The sequence below is a fragment of the Triticum aestivum genome, chromosome 2D (genome assembly GCF_018294505.1).
Source record: "Triticum aestivum cultivar Chinese Spring chromosome 2D, IWGSC CS RefSeq v2.1, whole genome shotgun sequence".
NCBI classification, from domain to species: Eukaryota; Viridiplantae; Streptophyta; class Magnoliopsida; order Poales; family Poaceae; genus Triticum; species Triticum aestivum.
The window spans coordinates 639,505,048-639,522,149 of record NC_057799.1 but is presented as its reverse complement, the minus strand read 5'-3'; the positions used below and the strand labels follow the sequence as shown (position 1 = coordinate 639,522,149).

Sequence of the window (17,102 nt, the reverse complement as noted above, 5' to 3'; positions counted from 1 at the left end):
CACCATGATGTTAGATGGGACGGCCCGTACTTGGTTGAAGGGGCTGCCACCGAATTCCATCGGGTCTTGGGCTGAGCTGAAAGCCAGGTTCATCCAAAACTTCAAGGATACCTGTAGGCAGTCTATGTCAATTGTGGATTTGACTAACTGTAAGCAGCAGGAGGGTGAATCTACGACACATTGGGTTCGCCGGGTTAAGGAAATAATACATTCATCTGATAAGATGGATGCCGGCTCTGCAGTCTTAATGTTGGAACAGAATTGTCGCTTCGTGCCCCTGAAGATGAAACTCGGGCGGCTTAAGCGCGACTGCAATGATATGGGTACACTGATGGCGGCTCTTGTCAAGTACGCCGATTCTGATGGTACCAAGGACCCCGCTTCAGATGATGAAAGGACAGGGAAGGGAAAGAAGAATGGCAATGGCAAGGGTCCTCAGCATAACCCGGGAAGCCAAGGAGGGGGCAAGCGTAAGGCGGACGGCAGCCTAGAGTTCGTGGCCAACACCAGCTCGCAGGGGAATAATCAGCGACGCAAAGGGAGGCCACCTCCCCGAGGCGGCGGGTCAGGCCCGACGCTGGAGCAGCTGTTGAATGAGCCTTGTCCAAGGCACGGCTCTAGGGAGAAGCCAGCTACTCATCTTTGGAAGGATTGCGCAATCATGAAAGCCTTTAAGAATTCTAATGCTTTTGATGGCAACCATGGCCCGGGCGGTGGCTCAGGCGCTGGCGGTTTTCATGGGCCGGGCGGCGGCTCAAGTTCTAATCAACAGTCTGGCCAAGGTCATCAACAGCAGCAGGGGGGTTATCAGACCAATCCGAAGCAGCTTAATGGTGGCCAGTATCATGTGTTTACCACCAGTCTGTGTAAGCGAGATCAGAAGCTTCATAAGAGGGCTGTAAATGCTGTTGAGCCGGCGGTTCCACATTATTTAAGATGGTCTGAACAGCCTGTCGTGTGGAGCAGGGAGGATCACCCTCCCCGGGTTGACAACCCGGGTCTTTGGCCTTGGTGGTGGCTCCTCAAGTGGGAGGATATAAGTTCACTAAGGTCCTTATGGATGGAGGCAGCAGTATTAACATCCTCTATTATGAGACTTTCCGTCGTATGGGGTTAGTTGATAAGGACCTCCGCCAATCAAACACTGTTTTCCACGGAGTGGTGCCTGGTAAATCGGCTTATCCAGTTGGCAAAATTGAGCTGGAAGTGGCTTTCGGCGACGAATACAACTACAGGGTGGAAAATTTGACCTTTGAGGTGGTCAAGATAAGAAGTCCGTATCATGCCATATTCGGGCGGCCGGCTTACGCCAAGTTCATGGCACGGCCGTGTTACGTGTACTTATAGCTCAAGATGCCGGGGCACAATGGGACCATTATGGTTCACGGCAGGCGAAAGGTGGCTTTGGAATGTGAGGAAGGCGACGCAGCTTATGCAAAATCTGTTTGCGCAACAGAGGAGTTGAAGTTTTATAAAGACAACGTTGACCCAACAGATATGACCTCTCTGAAGAAGCCAACTACGGAGCATGAGCCGGCCATGAAATTTAAGTCGGCGGATGAGACTAAACTTGTTGATTTCGTTCCAGGAGATTCATCCCAGCAGTTTAGCATCAGTGCCAATCTGGATCCAAAATAGGAAAGCGCGCTCATCGAGTTCATCCATGAGAACAGGGACATTTTTGCATGGAAGCCGTCTGACATGCTAGGTGTACCTAGAGAACTCGCTGAGCACACTCTCAATGTTGATCCGAAATTTAAGCCGGTCAGGCAATTCCTTCGGCGGTTTAATGAAGAAAGGCGGAAAGCCATTGGAGAAGAGGTGGCCCGGCTCTTGGCAGCCGGGTTTATTGTTGAAGTCTTTCACCCAGAGTGGTTAGCTAACCTGGTGCTCGTGCTCAAGAAGAACGGCACCTGGCGGATGTGTGTGGACTACACGAACTTAAACAAGGCGTGTCCGGCTGATCCTTTTGCCCTTCCCCGTATTGATCAAATTATTGATGCTACGGCAGGTTGCGCACGCTTAAGTTTCTTGGATGCTTATTCCGGATATCATCATATTAAAATGGCAGTTAAGGACCAGGAGAAGACGGCATTCATCACTCCCTTTGGAGCCTTCTGCTATGTGTCTATGCCCTTTGGACTCAAGTGTGCACAGGCGACTTATCAGCGTTGTGTGCAGAACTGTCTTCATAACCAGATTGGGCGCAATGTTCATGCTTATGTGGACGATATTGTGGTTAAGTCCATAAAGGAGGAAACCTTGATAGATGATTTAAGGGAAACCTTTGATAATCTCCGGATTTACAAGATGATGCTTAACCCGGCCAAGTGTGTTTTTGGTGTTCCTGCAGGCAAACTCTTGGGTTTCTTAGTTTCTGACAGAGGCATTGAAGCTAACCCGGAGAAGATCAAGGCCATCACCTCCTTGGCTAAGCCGGCGTGTATAAATGACGTTCAGCGCTTGGCGGGTCGCATTGCTGCTTTGAGCCGGTTTATAAGCCGTTTGGGTGAGAAGGCCATGCCATTATATCAGTTGATGAAGAAAACTGATAACTTTGTCTGGAATGATGCAGCCAATACCGCTTTTGAAGATTTGAAGAAACAGCTGGCAGAGCCCCCGGTCCTTGCTGCTTCGGTTGATAAGGAGCCCTTATTCCTGTATGTGGCGGCGAACACACGAGCTGTCAGTGTGGCCGTGGTGGTGGAGCGCAAGGAAGAGGGTAAGGAGCATCCGGTTCAGCGGCCGGTTTATTATGTCAGTGAAGTGCTCATTGAGTCCAAGCAGCGGTACCCGCATTGGCAGAAGCTTGTTTATGGGGTGTTCATGGCAAGCCGAAAGCTTAAGCATTATTTCCAGGGTCACCCCATTACTGTGGTCAGTTCTGCCCCTCTTGGTGATATCATTCAAAACAGAGAGGCTACAGGGAGAGTGGCTAAGTGGGCCATAGAGCTCGGACCTCATGGTCTAAAATATGTGCCACGCACTGTTGTTAAGTCTCAGGCTTTGGTGGATTTCATCAATGATTGGACAGAGCTACAAGTGCCCGAACAAAAACCGGATAACACTTATTGGACTATTCACTTTGATGGGTCCAGGCAATTGGAGGGCTCGGGGGCTGGAGTTGTATTGGCTTCCCCTAAAGGTGACAAGTTCCATTATGTGATACAATTGATGTTTCCTTGCACTAACAATGCGGCTGAGTATGAGGCCTTGCTCCACGGTCTTCGGATGGCTAAGGAGATGAATTTAAGCCGAGTAAGGTGCTTCGGCGATTCAGATTTGGTGGTTCAACAGGTATCAGGAAAGTGGGACTCCAAGGACCCTCTCATGGCGGCTTATCGCCGTGAGGTTGATGCCATTGCTGGACACTTTCAGGGTTATCAAGTAGAACACATTGATCGCAGGAAGAACGAGGCGGCCGATGCTTTAAGCCGGCTCGGCTCTCAGCGAAAGCCGGTGCCGCCTAATACTTTCCTGGACATCTTGTATAATCCTTCTGTTAAGTTGCCTACATAGGAAGACTTGGCTGTCCCTGACCCGGAAGCACGACTGGTGGCGGCTCTCCACATCATCCCAGACTGGACATTGCCCTATCTGGCTTACATGACCCGGGGAGATTTGCCTGAGGATGAAACTTTGGCCAGACAAATAACCCGGCGGTCTAAGTCCATGATTGTTATCAATGGTGAGTTGCATCGCCGCAGTATTACGGGAGCGTTCCAGCGTTGTGTCTCCCCTGAGGAGGGTCAAGAGATCTTGCGCGAGATTCATGAAGGGGATTGTGGCCATCACGCCGGCTCAAAGTCTCTTGTCGCCAAGGCTTTTCGTCATGGTTTTTATTGGCTGACGGCTCATGCCGATGCGGAGGACTTGGTCAGTAAATGTGATGGTTGCCAAATGTTCTCGCGACGGGTTCATGTGCCGGCTCAGGAGCTGAGGATGATCCCAATCACTTGGCCCTTTGTGATCTGGGGGCTTGATATGGTTGGGCCTTTTAAAAGGTCTAAGGATAAGAAGACCCACCTCTTGGTGGCAGTTGACAAGTTTACCAAGTGGGTTGAAGCAGAGCCAGTTAGCAAGTGTGATGCAGCCACGGCAGTTCAGTTTATGAAAAAGGTGATCTTTCGCTTTGGCTTTCCACACAGCATTATAACTGACAATGGTACCAATCTGTCCAAGGGCGCCATGGAGGAGTTTTGTCAACGGGAACATGTTAGACTTGATGTTTCATCAGTAGCTCATCCCCAATCCAATGGTCAAGCTGAGAGAGCTAATCAGGAGATCCTGAAGGGCATCAAGCCCCGGCTTTTGGTCCCTTTGCAACGGACGCCGGGTTGTTGGGTGGAGGAGTTACCCTCCGTGTTATGGAGCAGAGGCAGCTGGCGGTTCTTGACCTGTTACCTCCGGCACAGGCAAATCCGGCTCTTCGACCGGTTTGGTCTTCTTCGCCCTCTTGGTGAGCTTGGCTTGGGCACTGGAAAGACAGAAAGGTTAAGCACAATAGTGTAAGTAAAGATAAAGTACAACATGAGATGATTATCATTACCCGGGCACGGTCTTGAAAGCCGGCAGATTCGACTGCATAGAATCACCGGAAGAAGGGGAAGTCTCCTGATAATTTGAGTCAGAAGAATTAAGTGGTTGGCGTATAACACCCGCCAAAGGATGAAAAGGGTATAATTTTGAGATCACCTCGGTCCGGCGTTTCCTCGATGCGTCAGGTAACCCGGAGGAGAGGTCAGTGTTTTTGTCGGTCCGGGTGCGCCGCCGGCTCTCATGAACCTGTCGCTTCAAAATAAATTGAGGGTCTTGATAAGCTAAAGGATGTGAAAAGCTTACTTTCCGGGTTACCCTTCGGATTTTCAGCCTCGACAAGGGCTCCGAGTCGGAGGAAAGTATCGTTACCTCTTCAACCACCGGGTTACTTGCTCCGGTGTCGTCCTATCGATGAACAAGTATTGGTAAGACGGACAGAAATAAACAACAGATACAACAAGGAATTACAGGCTCAGGGGTTACCTCTGACTCGGAGATGTCGCTTAGTTGCATCAGCTCTGAAGCAGTAGGCCTACTTCCTTTCTTGCGAGGGGCGGTTCCCTTGGCGGCTTTCTTCGCCTTTCTGGCCTTCTTGGCCGCCTCGTGGTCATATTTGACCTGCCAGAATTTGTCATCAACCTGAAAAATACAATGATGATTTCTTAAAGATTCAGATGAAGGTTATCTGTAGACAAAGATAAAATGTTTAAATCAGTGGCTTACTGCTGGGGCTGGATTGGTCTTGCAGAAGGGGGCTAACCCGGTCCTCCCGCAGTCTGCCAGGCTCTCGTTCAAGAGAGCCTTGGTCATATCCTCTGCAACATCTTCAGGAAGATCATTGCGGCTGTGTCTCTGGGGGTCATCCTTTCGGCCCGTGTACTCGCACATTAAGCGGGGCGGCGGCTCAAGGGGATCACCCGCCATGAGATCCAGACCCGGACCAGATCGATTCCGTTGAGACCATTGCCCAGGAGAGCCTTGATCTTGTTGATGGTGGGGAGCAGAGGTTGGCGTTCCGCCTGAGTTAACTTGTCAGATAACGGTGAGTTGGCTCCAGCCGTGAAGGGCGAAAGCCGGGCAGCGGGCTCTCGTCAGCCGGTGACGTGTCTTGGCAATAGAACCATGTCAGATTCCAGTCTTTGGGGTGGCTTGACGGCTCTGCGTAAGGGAAAAGGCAGTCCCTCCGCCGCTGAATGGAGATGCCACCAAGCTCCAAACTTGGCCCATTGGCGCACTCATTCTGACGATTCAGGTAAAAGAGCTCTCTGAAGAGCAGCAAGCTAGGCTCCTCTCCAAGGTAGACCTCGCAAAACACTTGGAAGTTGCAGATATTGGACACTGAGTTGGGTCCTATGTCTTGAGGCCGCAGGTCGAAGAAGTTCAGCACGTCTCTAAAAAACTTTGAGCCGGGCGGTGCGAAGCCCCGGCTCATGTGATCCGCAAAAATGACCACCTCCCCGTCCCTTGGCCGTGGTCTCTCTTCTGACGGGTCAGGGGCACGGTAGGACATGACATCTTTCTTCGGCAGGTAACCCGACTTCACAAAGTCCGCTAGGGTCTCGTCGGTGACATTGGACCTCATCCAATTGCAAGTGATGGGAGCTTTGGGAGGCATGGTGAAAGTCGGCAGCCTATGATAAAAGGAAAACGTCCGGTTTAAGTATAAGCCGGAAGGAAGTTATAGTTCAATGTTAAAATGGCAGCTTACAGAGGGGATTAATGACATATATCTAAGTGCACCAGGTTATTTAAGCCGCCCAAGGTATTAAGAGTAATTCGATTGTCTACGGTCTTATCACAGATGAGCCGGAAGATTTCTATGGCGCATGGTCTCCTTTGAGTCGGAAGGTTCTACGGCGCGTGGTTTCTTTAAGCCGGAGATGTAAACCGTCATGAATCAGTGAGTACGGTTTTTTACTAAGTGTGGTGAAAACAGGTTTCACACATTGCGGTAAATATTTTGGATCAAAATGGTCGGGCAAAAGGAAAATTTCTAGACCTAAAAACAGACGCAGGAGAGTTCTTGAGCTCGAACGAGGCCTTTATGTAGTGAAAAGAGGTCTACTTGCGTGTGAAATGGGTGCTAAAACATCTACCGCAGTGGTTCTATACAGGGCTAAGATCAGAAAAGGGCAGTAAAAATGAAAACTACCGGAGCTTGTGGGCGACGGCGACGAACATGGACGAACACGGATGAACCCTACTGCAGATCTGTTCTATGGGGTAGCGAGGACTTACCGGTGCTGAAGAAATGCGGAGGTTGCCGCCGTTGTCTGGACCGAGTCAGGGTGATGCAGCGGCCAAGGTTGATGAAGACTGGGGGCGCGGCGGCGGCGGCGGAGTTCGAGCTTGAGCGGAGGAACAGTGGCGCGAGGAGGAAGAAGAGTGGCTGAAGGCCCGTCGGGCCGGCCTATTTATAAGGGAGAACTCATAAGTGGGCGCGAGAAACGAGGAGACCACGGCATGGTTATCTCCCCACGAGACGCCTCGATTTTCGGGATGACAATAAAGGTAAGATTCGTTGCGGATCTGGCGGAGTGAAAAACGGACTTAATGGAAGATGGCGTCACGGCGGATCACCCGGAGTCCGGAGGATGACATCACGCCGGGTTATGGCCTTCACACAATTGTAAGCCAGAGATTTTCTGTCGAAGGGATTGAAGATTGACGTGAGCCGGCTCAAATCAATCTGGGGCCTAATGTTGAGGATATAGACCTTAGAGTCACCCGCCAGGAGGGGCCGGGTTACTCATAATGGTCATTGCCAGAAGCCCAGCGCCAAGCTTGAAAACGGTGGACCAAAGATGGGCTTAAGACCCGGATATGGCTTAAGGCCCGTAGTTACAATCATCATTATGGTAGAACTTGTAGTGTAAGGCAAGAATAGCTAAGAGTCCGAGCCGGACACTCCTATGAGCCGGCCGGGACTCTGAGGGCCGCTGGGCGTCAACCTCTCTATATAAAGGGACGACCCGGCGGCGGTTCAGGAGGAGAAAGATCTCATCGAGAGCCAGGCATAGCAGTTAAGCTCCCTGGTCATCGAAACCTTAATCAATACCACCTCAACTGGACGTAGGCTTTTACCTTCACCGTAAGGGGCCGAACCAGTATAAACCCTCGTGTTCCTTGTCCTGTTAACCCCTTCAAGCTTCCTAGAGGCGATGGCTCCACGACTAAGTCCTAGCTTGAGGACATCTGCCGTGACAATTCCACGACAGGGTCGATTGGATCTTCTTGGAGCGAATGATGCAAAAGATGGGTTTTGCTCGTCAGTGGGTGAACTGGATTATGGCATGCGTCACGTCGGTGAGATACACAGTTAAATTTAATGGAACCCTCTTGGATTCGTTCGCACCGTCGCGCGGGCTACGGCAAGGTGATCCCCTCTCCCCGTTTCTATTCCTGCTCGTGGCTGATGGTCTCTCCGCTTTGTTGAAGGATGGAGAGCGCAAAGGTGATTATACTCCGTTAAAAATCGGCCGCAGAGCTCCGGGTGTTTCTCATTTATTGTTTGCAGACGACACTTTGCTTTTCTTCAAGGCTAAAGAGGAGCAAGCTAGGAAAGTACAAGAGGTGCTAAATACGTATGAAAAAGCTACAGGCCAGTGCATCAACCCAGCTAAGTGTAGTGCTCTGTTTGGAAATTCATGTGCCATTGAGGACCAAGAGAAGGTGCGTGATGTCCTACATATTGAAACAGTAACTTTTGAGGAAAAGTACCTGGGGTTACCTACACCGGAAGGACGTATGTCTAAGGGAAAATTTCAGAATTTACAGTCTCGTCTGCTGAAGAGGATCATTGCTTGGGGCGACACCCTCTCGCTTGCAGGGAAAGAAATAATGATAAAAGCCATTGCCCAAGCTATCCCCACATATATCATGGGAGTTTTCAAATTACCTATGTCTGTCTGTGATGACCTGAACAGAATAGTGAGGAACTTTTGGTGGGGCTCCGCTGAAGGCAAGAGGAAAACTCATTGGTTGGCATGGCCAAAAATCTTAGCTCATAAAACGAAGGGCGGCCTGGGCTTCAGAGACTTCCGTGTTTTTAACCAGGCTCTCCTTGCTCGCCAGGCGTGGCGGCTGCTTATCAAGCCTAACAGTTTATGTGCGCAGGTGCTGAAAGCTAGGTACTACCCAGATGGACGCCTAGAGGAGACAGTCTTCTCCGGAAATGCTTCTTCTACGTGGCAGGCCATACAATATGGACTAGAGCTACTAAAGAAGGGCATTGTGTGGCGGGTAGGGGATGGCCAGAACATCCGCATATGGCGGGATCGGTGGGTCCCCCGGGAGCCATCGCGCCAACCTGTCTCCCAGCAGGGCACATGTCGGCTCCGGCGGGTGGCCGAGCTCCTTGGCCCGGACGGGACTTGGCGCATGGACCTACTCCGGCGCTACTTCCTTCCGGCAGACGTCGACACGATCGCCAGCATCCGCACTTCATCTCGTGTCACCGACGACATCATCGCATGGGCTCCGGAGAAGAACGGTATCTTCACTGTTCGATCCGCCTATCGCTTTGCCATGGACGAGCATGAGCGTCCATCGGCCACAGCCATGAGCAGGGCACCGGATGGTCGTCGCGCCATCTAGAAGATCATATGGGGGTGCCCTGCTCCCCCGAAGGTACGCGTGTTTGCATGGAGGATTGTTACAAACTCACTTGCTACCTGGGCAAACAAATTTTCTCGGCACCTTGAGATTACTGATATTTGTCCCCTTTGTGGTGTGGAACGAGAGGATGGGTTCCATGTGTTCTGCAGGTGTCCACTAGCTAAGGAATTATGGCATGCTATGGCCTTGGACTGGCCTATACCGAGTGTCGATGCCATCCATAATGTTGGGCCGGAATGGCTCTTCACACTTCTGGAGCCACTGGATGAGGCGACACGGATGATTGTGCTCATGATCATGTGGAGGATTTGGCATGTGCGGAATGAGATTACGCATGAGAAGAAGCCACCACCCACAGCAGCTTCTCGCCGATTCCTTCATGGATACATCAATTCACTCTTGTGCGTGCAGCAACACCCAAGTGGAGATGTGGTCAAGGGAAAGATGATACTCAATGCACCACCGATGCTCACTAGAGAGCCGGCTCCTCTCAAGGAGGAGCGAGGATGGGTTGCCCCAGAGCTAGGCAATACTAAACTTAATACAGATGGTAGCTTCATACCGGCGACAGGATTGGCTGGAGGGGGCATGGTCCTTCGAGATTCTGAGGGCAAGATCATTTTCAGTGCTTGTAGAGAAATTCGCGCATGCGATAATGCGCTCACGACAGAGCTAGCGGCGTGTCGGGAGGGCCTGGAACTAGCCCTTTTCCGTACGGACGCACCCATTAAAGTCGAGCTTGATTGTGCGGAGGCGGTGACAATGATCACAGCTCGTGTGCAGGACCGGTCGGCTCATCGCACCGTCATTGAGGAAATCAGGAGACTGGCAACGATGGAGGGGAGGGAGGTCTCTTTTAGTCTTTGTTGTCGTTCGCAAAACAAAGTTAGTCATGAGCTTGCCAAGTATGGTAGGAGCACCCCTCGCATCGCTGTTTGGTTCCACTCGGGGTTAGACTTTATTGTAAACTTGGCTCTAGCTGAAAAGCCTCCGTGAGTAATAAGAATCCTTTTTTCACCCGAAAAAAAAAAGGCTCTCCACCATCTCGCTATCATGCATTTAGTGCAAACACAACAACTACACGCACGGACGCTGGCGACGGACTTTCACGGGCAGCCCTGCGTTCCCACATCTAATTGGCCCCCCTGAGTTTCACTGGGCTCCGCCTCATTTAATTTAATCTCAACCAATCAATCCTTAACCACCCTGTAAAACCCCGTAAAGGGTCCGTGTGTATAGCATTTCCCCGCACGAAAAGAGGATCTGGATGGTGGCGAGGATGCATGCAAGGCACAGCTGCCACATCCCTGTTGTCTGGCTGAGAAAGTCCTATATCCTGGTGATGGAGATCCTGGTGGAACGAGTATTGAGCTGCCGCTGTTTCCACCTATGCTACTGGTGTACATCTCACCAAGGAAAAACAACAAGAAGCCGGCGTTCATCAACTCGGGCGGCTGTACCTTGCATGCAGCAACTGCGGAGAAGGGTGTACAGGAGACGACCATCGGAGAGAACCCAAGTGTTGGCAAGGAATTAGACTTACCAACAGATTCCTTTCAAACTCTACATCCCCCGTTGGCGTTGAGCATGGCTGCATGGGGTAGCGACCGACGGCGGCGGCGCATTCAAGCATGAGGCCACGAAGGAACCTGTATCACGGCGTCCCTGCTGGCACCCTCAGCCGCCTCCCGGATGAGATCGTGGTGTGGGCGATTCTTGTCTGCCTTCCGGCAAGCGATATCCTCCACTATCGTGTGGTCTGCCGCTTCTGGCGTCGCCTCGCCTCTGCCCCCGATTTCCTCCTTGCCCACCATCGGCGCCAGCGACATCTCCCTCTCGTCATGCTCTACAATGCAGCCGCCCTAGCTGGTACAAGTATAGAGGTCGACCTCCCGATCTTGGAGCACAGCCGCTGCCGGCCCATCGTAGGACGTAGGGATCGAAGACTATGACCCCTATGATGGCTTTGGGACGCACGCCTCATGTGACGGACTCCTCCTGCTCAGCCGGTGCGACGACATTTCAGCTTCTGCAACCCGACCACACGTTAGTGCACTGCTCCACTCCGAGGCCTCGCCCTTGACAGCCATTACAACATGCATGTACCTGCACAAACCGTCCGGAAATTACCGCGTGATGTACAAGAAAGGAAGACACCACGCGAAATCAGCTGCCTGCTACATCCTTACAGTGGGGTGGAAAGGCATGCCGAGGTGCATCGGACTTCCTTTTGATAAGGCTACTCATAGTGGGGAGTAACTTACACTAGTAACATGTATGTTATGTCTATGTTACTACCTCCATAATGGGTATTGTCATAGATGTGGTAACATAGAGAGCTTTATTTATTACTTTGTAGACTCATTTTACATTGCTATGTGATGGTAACATATTATGTTAGTCCATTTGTATCTCTCCTTATTAATTACTTGACACATCATAATTTTTGCCCATGTGGCATGCATGTTACTATCTATGGTACTCACGCTATGAGCCTAACCCTGTCATCAAGGAAGTTATGATTGCTGAGAATGAAGTGACCCCTATTAATGCGGGTCCACGCACCGTGTTTAGAAGTTGCCTTCATTGGGAACTTAGCTGGCTTGACTTCGATGTGGACATCATAGTCATTTTTGACACGGTGATCGAGTCATTTAGGTCCATGTGTTGCCCTCCTAGTGCTACAAGTTGATGTACTTATTTGTGCGAGATGGAAGGTTTGATTAGTTTTAGTTGCTTGGATGATGAGAGGACAGTCGCCAGAGGAGGACTACGGAAGGGATGTATATATTCATTCAAGTACCATGTTGAATTCCCTATGGAGAGCTTGTGTCGCCATAGAGATACACGCCATCTCATTTTATCCTACAAGGGAGACGTGCTGGTCTACAATATGTGTAGCTTACATGTTTCACTGTGTCAGTACCAGCAAGTTGCTAGAGGAACTCCGATGGGAATCGAGTCACATGGTTTGAACATTATTGAACCCAGGTTAAAGGAAAGCCTCGTCGAGCACGATTTCTTCCCAAGGCCAGGTGCTACACAACTAAGGTTTTTTCAAAGGCTCTAATGGCTACTCCAACAGGCTGACCCAAAACGGATGTGGCTTTTGTCAGTTTTTTGTCCGTTTGTATCAGCTGAGAGGACGAGTGTGTCCGGTTTAACAATGGGAGCATCAGTGCGCCCAACGCGGCTGTCGGCTGACGCATTAGTCCGCTTGGTCATAAAAAAACTAAATAGGCATATAAAGCATTTAAATTTAAAACACACATATTAACAAAACATAATTAAATATATTAAAACGCTAGAAAAAGTCCACTTCAAACATAATTAAACACGAATAAAACTAAAAAAACACAACCGCCCCATCGTAGCCTGCAGCGCTAGGTGTCGTCTGCGGAGTTGGAGCTGTTGAGATCGAAGAACGCCGGCGGCGCAGCCCAAGGGAAGGCATCTTTGTAGGCCACTAGCGCCGTCTCACTACTAGGAAAATGCTTATACATAAAAGTTTACCATTAGCGTTTGTTTGTGTTCCCACGCTACTGGTAATTACCAGTTGCGCTACTGGTAATTACCAGTAGCGCTGGGTACAAAGCGTGCTACTGGTATGGCTTAGCAGCAGCGTTGGTTTCTTTTGGGCACGCTACTGACAAATGTACCACACCACATCGTCAGATCAAAAATATTAGTTGCGCGGGTACTACTAAGTGAATAGCTATAGCGCCGGCGATACAGCCGTGCTACTACTCAGTTTGTCCACTGCCTCCACATGCCAAGTGACCAGATAAAAAAAACCTCTCTCACACAAATCTCACCCCCACCGTACCCCTGGCTCTCGGTCGAGCTCCTCTCCCCCACGATCTCGTCGCCGCCGCCACCACCACCCATGCCGGCCGGTTCCGCCGATCTCCGGCCGCATGCAACATGCCCCCAAGCTCCGCCCCGCCCTCCTCTCCGTCCAGATCCATGCCTCAAGGTCTGCACCCTTGCCCGCGGCTAGGGATTCGGGCGCCCCCATGTTCTTGCCGCCGAGTGCCCAGGTCGGCCCGCTGGCCAACGAGCAGCACACCGCACCTGCGCGTGCCCAGGCCGACGAGCAGTACGGGGACTGGCCGCGGACGGAGACGAGTGCAGGCGCGGTAGCAGGAGAAGCTGTGGCGGCGGCGGATCTGGTGACCGCCGGGTCGGCTCGTCGTTCGTGGCCGGCCGGAGTCGCGATGAGGCGCTGTCGTCCGTGGATTCCGGTGGATGGCTGACGTCCAATTGCTCTTGGACGCTGTTGCAGCTGCTCGTTTCTGAATTTTCAGTAATGCGGCTAGCTATGCCAAGTGCGTTTTCTGAATTTTCGTAAGTGCAACAGCCAAGTTCAGTTTTAATTAAGCGTAGTACTAGTGCAGGCTTTGGGATATCAGTTATAGTTCAGTGTAGTACTAGTGTATGACAAACAAATTAGATGTTAGGAGATAGATGCACAATTAGTTCAGTAATGTCAAGTTCAGTTTTCGTTCATTGTAGTGCTGCTCAAGTTGAGTTTAGTTCAGGTATAAAATTTTCTATTCACGCCTATGTTGCAGCAGTCCGCGCGATTGTGATTCTCGTGTTGCTGATAGCTTGGAGTAGTCGGTTCCCGTCCATCTACTACTCGTGACTGGGAAGGAAGGATCATGTCGCTGATAGTTCAGGTATAAAACTGTATCTTCTCATATAGCATTATTTCTAACGACAAGTGTATTTTGGTCTACAATATATCAATCCACAGAAAGGATGTTATGTGATTCAGCTTCCCAGTAAGGCCTTACTGCAAAAAAATAATACCAACTACAATGCTGCAGTCCTACAGTTTTATCCATCAAACTTTGTTTCTATGGTTACTATTTTTATTATTTCAACAACTGGTAGTGAAGTTAAGGCGATCATTGGAACATTTTGATAGCTTAGTCTTTTTGGATGGTCCTCTATCTGTATAGCATTACAAGCAACAACCACTGAGCCATGACAGTCTTTCTAGATGGTACTCTATCTACATACTCTTACAAGAAACAACCAACGAGTTATGGTATATATTTCCATTCTCAAAATAACTATCTTTGATGCTTCTGAATATTTAGCTTTCAAAATGACTTTACCGAATATGTAAGATTCTATGCCTATAATTTTACTTTTTCACTCTTAATTTTTGCAACAGTATGATACTCTATGTAGTTCCTCAAGATATTGTTCTTTATTAGGAGGAATCAAGGATTAAATTTACTGGAATAGTCTATTTCACACACACACACACACACACACACACATTATTACTTAATACATCCATGTGAGATAAAAAAATGTACTGATATTTATATTTTTGATATAATATAAGTGCACCTGCTCATACTTTTCAATAAAATCACTACATTGGTTTGAAAGAAGAAACTCCTCATTTCCTTCCAATTTAAGACCGCACTAGAGAATATACATAACACATCTATTTGATTGGTATTACAAATTTGCAAGTGCAGCAGCTTAACTGTCACTAATATATGAAATGTTGCTCTAAGTCTCTTATGTCACATGAATGAATGTTATTACAAAATTTCCTTATAAATATAGTAGTAAATGGGAAGTTTTCATGTCGACTATAATGACCAGTGATATTTATAATGACCAAGTGCTGTTACTGCTGATGATTACTAGTAATACAACAAGAATACATCTGCAACCAAGAGTTAAATTGAAATGACCTCACATTAAAGGGTACAATGTTGGTAATAATCTGCTGTTGCTGATGCCTTCTTGCTTGCTTGCTTGCTTGCGAATGACCTGGGAATTACTCCTACTTGGTGCACAAACTTTGCTTGTTGCAATTTGCCTCAAAAGCTTGGATTCAGAATCTATAATAAGATTTGGTCATGCCTAGCATTGTATCCTTCTTAAGTTGGGTTTTCCCCAATTTCTAGGATTGGTCTGTTAGGTACTGCTTATAATTCATATATACTATGCTCCTGCTATATGCTTTTGTTTCTGCTATTGTTACTTAGTGCTCTATAGGTTATTGTTATACTGTACTAATGCTCCAGGTTCTTTTGAGTTCCTAGTAGTGGTCTTGTTCATTGTTTAATTCCAGGATTTGTGAGTTCCTAGTAGGGAACACATGGACATGAAGCTGCGGCGGCAACAAAGACGATATCGACATGGGGCTGCGGCGACGATGATGACGGCGACATCGACATCGACACAGGGCTACGGCGGCGACGAAGACAACGACATCGTCATGGTGCTGCGGCGGCGGCGGCGACGACGTCGACATCAACACCATCAACACGGCCTTGTGGAGGCGCCGATGCCGACGACATAGACGTGTGGCATATATTGTGTGTGTGTGTGCGCGCATGTGTGCGTGTGCATGTGTTAATTATCTACATCAGATATGTATGATTGATGATTGACTGTATGCATAGCATGTACGTATTGTGAAATGCATGTCTAAACTGAAATAGGTAGACTTTTATTTTTTTTAAATCCTAATAAGTTACTACTAGCGTGGGTGTATCACAGAAGCGCTACTGCTATTCCTTTACTAGTAGCGTGGGTGTGGAATACTAGTAGCGTGGGGCACCAGCGCTACCGGTATGTCTGTTTAGCAGTAGCGTGGGGTAAAACACACGCTACTGCTAAAAAATAGCAGTAGCGTCATAGCAGTAGCGTGGGAACTCCTGCACTACTGGTAGTCCAAAAACCCACGCTACTGGTAAGGTTTTTCCTAGTAGTGGATCTCCTCTGGCGTCATCTGCTGCGGCGGCATTGCCTGACGCCACAAGTGCGCCTCGACCTCCTGGTACCGCTGCTCCTCCTCCTTGCGCACCGAACGCAGCCGACGCTCGTCCTCATCACGCTCCCGCTGCATTTGGTGCTCGGTGTTGGCTCAGCCAGTGCGCCTTCCAGATGTCGAGGTGCTAAGCCTCCTCCTTGGATGTCGTGTCCATCCAGACGACTGGTGCACTGACCCACTCTCCCACGATGCCGGTTCACTGTTACATCTTGAGGCATCTTGAGGACGCCATCATGTGCGGGCGATTGTCGGTGCGGGTGCTGGCGGCGCGTAGACGATGTATAGCAACAAAAGGCAGCACACCCCTTGATGGACCATCGTCTGATGGTCGTGCATACTGTTTGTCATGTGCACAGTAATTCTCTGTTCCCTTCAAAGCCCCTCTCTCGCTCTCCTTCGCGACAGCCTATCTCATTTCAACCAGCGGAAACAGTTTCCTAGTTGGTAAACTTGTGTTCTCACATCCATTTACTATTCACCTAAACACCCTTTATCGGATTTTTTTACTATTCACCTAGCCTACTAATCCAAACTGTGGTGCAGGACCCGGCATATATCCCAACGAGATATGGGTACTGACTGGACGGTGGATAGCCGTGTGTCTAGACATCCGGGTGTTGAAAAGCCGTTCTCATTTCATCATAGCTAGTAGCATTCCCCATGTCAATACCCTTACGACAGGGAATATGTGCAGTATCTTTAATTTTTTTATATAGTGGAAGCCATCAGTATCTATGTGAGCTTGATGAAGGACATTAGCACCTTGGGCTGTAGTCCTAGGAGGAGTAATAGCCGTGGGAGTCCTGGTGTTTGGGAAGTAGGTCAAGTGCGGTGTGGGCAACTCGCCCAAATATACATGCAAAATTTACTTGCTGCGGTTGGCGGTCGATTCGGCGAGTCTCTCTTTTATTATTTTTGAGAGACGAGGTGGAAGATTCAGTGCGGCCCAAAGGCTTCTGGATTCGCCATATCAGCATGGCATGCAAAGAAGGCCCAAACTACGCAAAGGGATTCACCACCCTTAATATCATCGGCCTCTCACCTGCACAAAACCTAACGGAAGCCTCCAATCGGCCGCAGTCGCTCCTGCTCTGGCTAGGCATCACGATGGCCAGGACAAGGGGCCCCGCCGGCC

At 49.5% G+C, this 17,102-nt stretch overlaps 1 long non-coding RNA gene across 1 annotated transcript; it reads left to right on the top strand.

The window, feature by feature from the left end:
* Window positions 1-12,935: 12,935 nt before the first annotated feature.
* On the top strand, window positions 12,936-15,636 carry LOC123050680 (uncharacterized). Its single transcript, XR_006423814.1, has 3 exons — window positions 12,936-13,503; window positions 13,731-13,838; window positions 15,280-15,636. It is a non-coding gene; the product is annotated as an uncharacterized lncRNA (long non-coding RNA).
* The last annotated feature ends 1,466 nt before the right edge of the window (window positions 15,637-17,102 follow it).